This window comes from Lampris incognitus, chromosome 20 (genome assembly GCF_029633865.1).
Source record: "Lampris incognitus isolate fLamInc1 chromosome 20, fLamInc1.hap2, whole genome shotgun sequence".
NCBI lineage: Eukaryota > Metazoa > Chordata > Actinopteri > Lampriformes > Lampridae > Lampris > Lampris incognitus.
Genome location: NC_079230.1, coordinates 21176319 through 21184973, shown reverse-complemented (window position 1 = coordinate 21184973; position 8655 = coordinate 21176319).

Below are 8655 nucleotides of genomic sequence, written 5' to 3'. Positions count from 1 at the left end.
CTCACACACTCACACACACACACACACACACACACACACACACACACACACACACACACACACACACACACACACACACACACCAAAGAACACAACGTCGGTCCGACTTGAGCTCGACATCAGTGAACACAGTTTCCACGGCAGTGATTAACCCTCAAATGTAACGAGGCTAAAGAAAACAGCTAATGTGTGATATTTTAGTTGCATACAGAGTGTTGTTGTCAGTGTTGTGCGTGACTGTGTCAGACGGCCCTTTCACGTGGAACTACATTCTCTCAGCCGCACAACGTCCACCTGATTCTGCTGATCTGCGGCGTAATAACGTGTGCTGCGTAGGTGCACTTCTGCGAAGCAATACGGACGTTCTGCGGTTGAATGTAGTTTCACATGACAGGGCTGTCTGGAGGCAAGATAAAGAGGTGAAAATATTCCAAACATAGTGTACACTTAAATGGATTTTCTTTTTTTTTTAGGCGAGCCTTTTCTTAAGTGGCTAAAATGCGTTTTGTACGTGTACCATTCCTCAACTTCTGTGCCGGCTACTCATCTCCAAACTGGGAGCCACACACTCCCATCTACTGCAGGTAATACGCCGACTATCGATAAGTACGTCATACAGCCCCACTTCAGAATGCTCGAGCTATCACTTTAAAGATAAGAGGATGGGAAAATAATGACACTAATGTAAATTTTTCCATTCAGTTAAGTCAAAGCGTGCTGGGAGCACTTTAACCAATTTGTGCGGAGTTATTTTAATATTATAATTCAGTTTGATCAAAATTTAATCCCTCTGTCCATGCAGTTTAATTCATTCTATTTTTATGTTCTCGGGAGTTATTTATTTTTAGTCAAAAAATAATTCCACTCAGATTGTTATCTAGTGCCTTGAACATCATGCACTTTATTTTTTTTGAAATATTTTCTGTTTTACACAAAATTGAATCAAACGTGTTCATTTCGAGGCAGCCTTGTGTTGGGGTTTGTGTTGCTGTAAATGTTGGCACACACTTTTTTACATTTACTGCAACTGAATATCGGCCCCAAATACTGGCCATCAGCCTCCATAACTTATCAATAATCGATATCGGCCCTGAAAAAAATCACATCGGTCAACCCCTAATCTGAACATACTGTAATGATCATGAATGACTAGACTCGCTACCCTGTTGGCTAACGGGTCAGACCCTTTATTTGACTGATTAACGCTGTCGCCCGTGGTGTGAGCGACCCGGGTTTGCATCCCGGCTGTGGCGGCGGCTCCTGGATGAGCCCTAAATTCACTACAATACTATAGTACATCAGATTTACATGGAAAAAATACATACTGGGACCTTCAAGAGCCCAAACATAGGTGGTGTGCAGGTAAACCTCTTTTCTAGTCTGGACCTCAATCTCGACCAAGCTCATGCAGGTCCCGGTGCTCCAGTGGTGTTATATGGCATCAGTTGTCAAGCCCTCTGAGGACTGATGGAGTGGCGGTGGCAGCGGGAGCCATCAGCGTTGGACCCTCACTTGATCCAGAGCCCAGAACAACTGACGTGGTGTTTCCCAAGTGTCAGTGGCCCTGTGTGCACCTCTGTCCATATGCTAGACTAAAGTTGCTGTTGCATCTGTCAGCTGTGTGTGTGTGTGTGTGTGTGTGTGTGTGTGTGTGTGTGTGTGTGTGTGTGTGTGTGTGTGTGTGTGTGTGTGTGTGTGTGTGTGTGTGTGTGGCCGCCGTGCCAAGCTATGTGATGTTGTTAATATCCGTCTTGGAGCCTGTAACATTATCTCTGATGATGTTAAGGCTAGTATGATTAAACTGTGTTGCATTCAGACAAGTATAGTTGTAATGGTCTGTTGTGGTTAACACATGCATTTCAGAACCTATTAAGTATGATTGGTCTTGGACGGACTCGGCCCACCTGATTCTCTCTGTGCTCGCCCACACTGTGATTCCTGCCTATGCTACAGTACTACGGTGCCCTGGAAGAAAAACCCCATGCATGCAACTACATTAAGGCTCCCAATCACTTGTTCGGCTAGTTTGTGCCAAAGTTGAATGTTTGAGACTCATTATATGGCAGCAGCTGCCCTCATTAGGAGACCCGGGGAGTTCCTAAAAGATGGTCTGCTACTCCTTCAGGAGAGGAGCAGTGTTCGGTGGGTGACATTTTGTAACGGTGGATGTCATGTTTCAAGTAGGAAAAAGTCCGCTTTTCATTTGTAATAGGTTTGAGTAGGCTGTACTTGGATGAAACAGGAGGCAATTATCTGGTTATCTTCTCAGACTGTCTTTGAAAAGGCCTTGTGTGATGGCAAGATGTTTCTAACCTTGCTCTAGGCATATAAGTTAGATGTAGAGAAAATATTAAGATAGATAGATAGACACACAGACACACTGACGGATAATAAATAGACAGTTTGATGGAAGGATGGATGGACAGCCAACAAGAGAGATGGATGGATGGATGAATGAATGGATGGATGGAAGGATGGATGGGTGTGTGGATGAACAGATAGATAGATGGACAAATAGATAGATAGACCCTAAATACTGGGAGCATATAGGGTCAGAAGGAGTCCGTTGCAGAGGTCAGGTCACCACATCCTTCCATTTAGACTGCAGAGACAGCCAGTAATAACATCCTGACCTACTGATCCAAAGGGACAAACAAGCCGGGATTTGAAACCCAGCACCCGAGAACATCTATCACACTGGTATCACTATTTAGAAGTTGACTGAAAGAGCTCCTCCTTAATTGAGTTGGTTTACATGTGACCCCCTGCCCCCTGCATGTCTGTGCACGCCACAAATACACACACACACACATATGTATGTATATATGCATATATATTCACCGATCAGCCAAAATATTAAAACCACTGCCAGGTAAGTGACATTGACTGGTAGTTGCCTCAGGTGGTTTTAATGTTTAGGGTGATCAGTATGTATGTATGTATGTATGAATGTGTATAATCTCCCTCTTAACCTTTTTCGGGTGGTGTGTGTCTTTCTCAGGCTCGAGCAGCCTGGGAGTGTGAGGGTTCTGTGTGGTGCCTTACCTGTTCCTAAGAGGGCAATCTTCTAAGCAGCTTGGATAATGGATGGATATATATATATATATATGACTCGAACATACATCCCCAGTTTTATATATACATATAATGTTGTTTTTTCCCCCGAAACCGTCAATGGTGTTGAGTGCTCGACTAATGAGGAGCGGAATATCAACACGGACACAGGAAAAAAGATTTTAATGCATAGCTGTACAGGCCTGTTTCGTGCCTCTCGCACTCATCAGCTGCTAATGTTTTTTTGACCAAGAATCATACAGTTACGTTGCCCAGCGTCATGCCCCTAATTTCGGTTGGACAGCGACCAACCAGATGGGGAAATATTCAAATTATAACAGCCAATGGGGTAGGTACTTATGATGCCCAGCAACCAATGGAGGGGTAGAAAACATTAAAACCAATGGGACTGGGGTTTGTTTTGAAAAGCATTTGGGGGCCAGGGCACTGGAAATGGCGTGCATTAAAAATATAAAAAATATAACAAGGTAACTTATGTGAATTATATATTGGGGGTGCTGTTGGGGCACAGTTGGGAGAACAGGTAGTTAAAAAAAACGAACAACATATTTAAAAAATATATATATATTCAAAATAGCATATTAAAAAAAACCTCTTCATTGCAGCCAACAAAACTTCTAATTTTTATAAAATAGAAACCGATCAATATCACAATCTTTTACACAGCAATATCACTGAACAATACAAGAAGGCTGCGAAGTCTGCTGAAAGAGACATCACCCTAAAGGACAAAAAAAATCGCATCGGATCTGAAATTAGATGACCGCATTGACGTCACCGCCCAGAAGCAAGCCTTTATCAACCCTGAAAGACCACAAACCACATTTAAAAGCAAACCAACATGCAGGCTTATCAACCCCACCAAGCCCGAAATAGGTAAGCTCAGCAAAAAAAATATTGAAAATATAAATCGGTCGATTCTGATGAGGGTTCCCTTAAATCAGTGGAAGAACACCGACCAAGTATCGAAATGGTTTAAGGGTATAGATGATAAGAGCAGACATACTTTCATATGCTTTGATGTTTGTGAGTTTTATCCCTCCATAACTAAAGAGCTACTAGACAAAGCTATTCAATTTGCCTCAACGTACACCAAAATATTCCACCAAGACAGAGACATAATAGCCCATGCTAAAGAGTCAATCTTATACCACAAGGGAATACCATGGCAGAAACAAGGTAACAGCAAATTTGACATGACCATGGGCAGCTTCGACGGGGCAGAGACCTGTGAGCTAGTGGGCTTGTACTTGTTGTCCCAACTACAGGTCCTAGACATCAACGTGGGGCTATATAGAGACGACGGGCTGGCAGTCTGCAACAAACCGGCAAGAGAAGTCGAGAGAATAAAAAAGAAAATGTGCAGTATATTTGCAAACAATGGACTAAAAATTACAATTGAGGCTAACAAAAAACAGATTGACTTCCTCGACACCTCTTTAGACCTTAGAAATGGTACATACAGGCCTTGCATGAAGCCCAACAATATACTGCATTACATCCACAGAGAAAGCCATCATCTACCCTCCATTTTGAAAAATATCCCAGTGAGCATAAACAAAAGACTCTCATGTTTATCATCCAGCCAAGCCATCTTTAACGAAGCAGCTCCCCCATACCAGGAAGCCTTACAAACATGTGGATATGATTTCAGACTTAAGTACAATCCACCACCAATTAGCGGCAGCCAGCAACAACAACAAAAGAAGCACAGCAGAAGGCAGATCATCCCCTGGTATAACCCTCCCTACAGCGACACCGTGGCCTTAAATATCGGAAAACAAATTTTCAAGCTTTTGAATGAGTGCTTTACCCCAGACCACCAATTGAGGGAAATATTCAACAGAAACACCGTCAAAATGAGCTACAGCTGCATGCCAAATGTTCAGCAGGTTATTTCATCCCACAACACAAGCATCATGACCAAGGCACAGACCCCCTCACTGCAACCAAGCACCCCCAACTGCAAATGCCGTGTTAAGGCATCGTGTCCTCTAGAAGGAAAATGCCAGATAGAGGGAGTCATCTACCAGGCATCGGTGACAAGGGAACACAACTGCAGTGTGGACACTTACGTGGGATTAACAGAGGGCCCTTTTAAAATTAGGTTTAACGCCCAAATGAGTAGCTTCAGAAATGAGCACGTGAAAAATGCAACGGCCTTAAGCCGCCACATTTGGTCATTGGTAGACAAGAGTATCAGTTATTCTGTCTCATGGAAAATCCTTGCAGAGTAGTGCATATTCAGTTGGAGGTAAAAGATGTAACCCGTGCTTGGCAGAAAAGTATTTTATTATTTGCAGACCTGATATGTCCCCCTTGAATAATAGAAACGAATTGGCCACCAGCTGTAGACACTGAAAAAAATATCTCCTTTGTAACTATAAGTAAAACGTCTTTATTATCCCCCCCCCCGTTAGATGATACACATATGACATTCATAAAGTTTTTTTTAATGCTTTTTTAATATGCTATTTTAAATATGGGTTTTTTAAATGTTTTTTTTAACTACCTGTCCTCCCAACTGTGCCCCGACACCACCCCAATATATAATTCACATAAGTTACCTTGTTATATTTTTAATATTTTTAATGTACGTCATTTCAACAGTGCCCTTGCCCCTAAATGCTTTTCAAAACAAACCCCAGTCCCATTGGTTGTAATGTTTTCTACCCCTCCATTTGTTGCTGGGCATCATAAGTACCTACCCCATTGGCTGTTATAATTTGAATGTTTCCCCATCTGGTTGGTCGCTGTCTAACCGAAATTAGGGGCATGGCGCTGGGCAACGTAACTGTATGATTCTCAAAAAAACATTAGCAGCTGATGAGTGCGAGACGCACGAAACAGGCCTGTACTGCTATGCATTAAAATCTTTTTTCCTGTGTCCGTGTTGAGATATATATATATATATATAGTATATATGTATGTGTGTGTGTGTGTGATGGACTGGCGGCCTGTCGAGGGTGTGTCCCCGCCTGTTGCCCAGTGACTGCTGGGATAGGCTCTAGCATCCCCACGGTCCTGTGTAGGATAAGCGCTTTGGATAATGGATGGATGGCTGGACATATATATATATATACACCAAACTGCATCTGGATCTCAGTCATGTGTTTGTATTGTTCATCAGTGTTTATATTAGAACACCTTGGTGCACCGAACACGTCCAGTGCTGGCAGACGATTTTGAAATAGGCCATCCTTGTGGAGAACAAAAGCACCTTTCTTCAAACTTTATTTTCACATACTTGTGGCAGTGGTGTCTGGGATACCCAGACAAATACATGTTCGGCACATTTTCCAAATACTTGAGGTACATACCACGAACATGAGGTTTTAAAGTATCACTTTTATTCAGATAAAGGCTGACAAGGCCATCTCACACACTGATTTTTCCAAGCATTTTCAGAGAGAGAGATGTATGTCAGAGAGAGAGAGAGAGAGAGAGAGAGAGAGAGGGAACAGGAACTTGGATGACTATTATGAAATCTGGACTCAGATCGTGACCACTTCAAAGCCACAGAGACAGTAACGATTCACTGTCTAGATTCACTCAGTGCTCAACTCTGTCCTATGTAAACCTCATCTTCCTATTCAACATCACAGAGAGATGGAGGGTATAAAAAGCATTCAAAGATGTGTTTATCAATAAATACAGCAAATAACACATTTAATTAGAGAAAGAAATGACCCGTCTCATTGTTCCAAGCTCCTTTAATATCAGTGATAAGCAGAGACGGGGTCTGGCTCGAGCCGATAGAGGCTCGTTGTTTTTTCATTTTGAAGGGGATAAAAGATGTGACAGACATTGCTGTCGACTGCGCCCTTAGAGGTCGACCTGCAACTGTCAATACTGTTTGACGCACACATCACACACTCCTGTGAACACTTCATACCTACACAACACCCCACAGGGTTTCATCATTAGGGTACCATTTATGATTTTTGTGTGTATTGTATGTTGCATGCATGCACACATGCACGGCTGCGCAGGCAGGCCTGGGGGACAAGGGCACGATCGTGCGCATGTGAATTCATATGCTGCAACGGGAGAAGGAGTAAAATGAAGCACGGAGAGTAAAAATCGAAAGGAGAGGGTTGGCGAGGAGGCGATGTGTTTGTGTACCTGCTCATATGTGGGCCTCTTGTGCGTGTGTCTCCTAGACAGGGCTTTGAGAAGGAGGCTAAGAAACAGGCAGTGCTTGCTGGCTCCTATCTAGCCTGGCACTGGCAGGGACCCGCTGTTAAAAATAGCAGCAGCCTCAACACTCATGTTCCCTCCTACTTATCTCGTGCCAAACCCACACAACACAACGCAACGCAACACAACACAACACAACACAACACAACAGAAATCCTGCCCACCGCAAGGACCAAGCACAACTTCTAAACCTGTGCTGGCAGTGGTGCAACCCTGCCAGCTGTGTTTGGCTTCCCAGCGTAACCTGCTCTGCCTGGCCCCTCACTACGCTTTTGTCTTATTTATTTGAGAACAAATTTGAAACAGAAGTCCACATGGAGTATGGAGAAGCGATGCAGATATAACTGCTGTAACCAGAGACATGATTAAAAAAAAAAAAAGCTCCATAACCACAGTTGATCATCATACAAATGCTGTCCTGCGGTGGTACTGCTATGCCAGATCTTTTCTCTTGCAAATTCATTTTCTCACAGGCATGCTGGAAGAAAGAAAGAAATGGCTGCAGACATCAAGAAAGAAAGAACAGATGAGGGAAAATTCAGATTTTTTTTTTCTCCTTCAAACAATCACAGCCAGGGATGATGCTCAAAAGCGTTTTCGATGTTCTTCAGTGGGAGCTTGATTACCTTTCCTATCCATACCTGATCCAAAATGTGAGACAAAAAGATGGAGTTTTCATGTGGGGAGTTTTCATGTGGGTAGAGCGAAGGGATGAGGGCAAACCAATTAAAGCTGACACCAGAGGAGCAGTAGAACTCACAAGAGCTTGGAAATTTATTTCGCTTTGCTTCCTCTCACTTCTAAGTATTTTACAAATGACAGTCATTCATGCCACAGATAGCTTTGGCCTTGAGACACTTAGAAGATACTTCCCCAACCTCCCACACACATTCCACAGTCGATATGTGGCCTCAATTTTGTCTGCACCAACCAGGATCCGCAGTACACGACCTTAACAATGACTTCCTTTAATATGCAGTGTCTAGGAGCCGGATTATCTGAGTAACCTTTACTCACAGTGAGTTGAGATGTTGTTTCCTGTAATGTTGATGGGTGTGTTCGTGGTGTTAACACGGAAATTGCTTGTTCAATTTTAGTAAAAAGTTACCTTGACAGGACAACACAAAACAATTCCTGTGGCCTGTAGGGAAAAAGGAAAGAAACACTATTGATGATGACCTATCGGTGATGTTTGGGAGAAGCTGTCAAAGAGTTGTGAAGTGTAAAAATTTGACTTTTGATGAATACCAAAGCTGGAATGTAGCCCAACTCTCCAAACTCCCCAAAGGGAAAGAAATAAAAAGCCGAATCTCTCACTGAATGGGAGATGAGCAGATCTAGCAGTCTCCAGTCAGAGATGTGCTTTATGGGTCAGTCTCT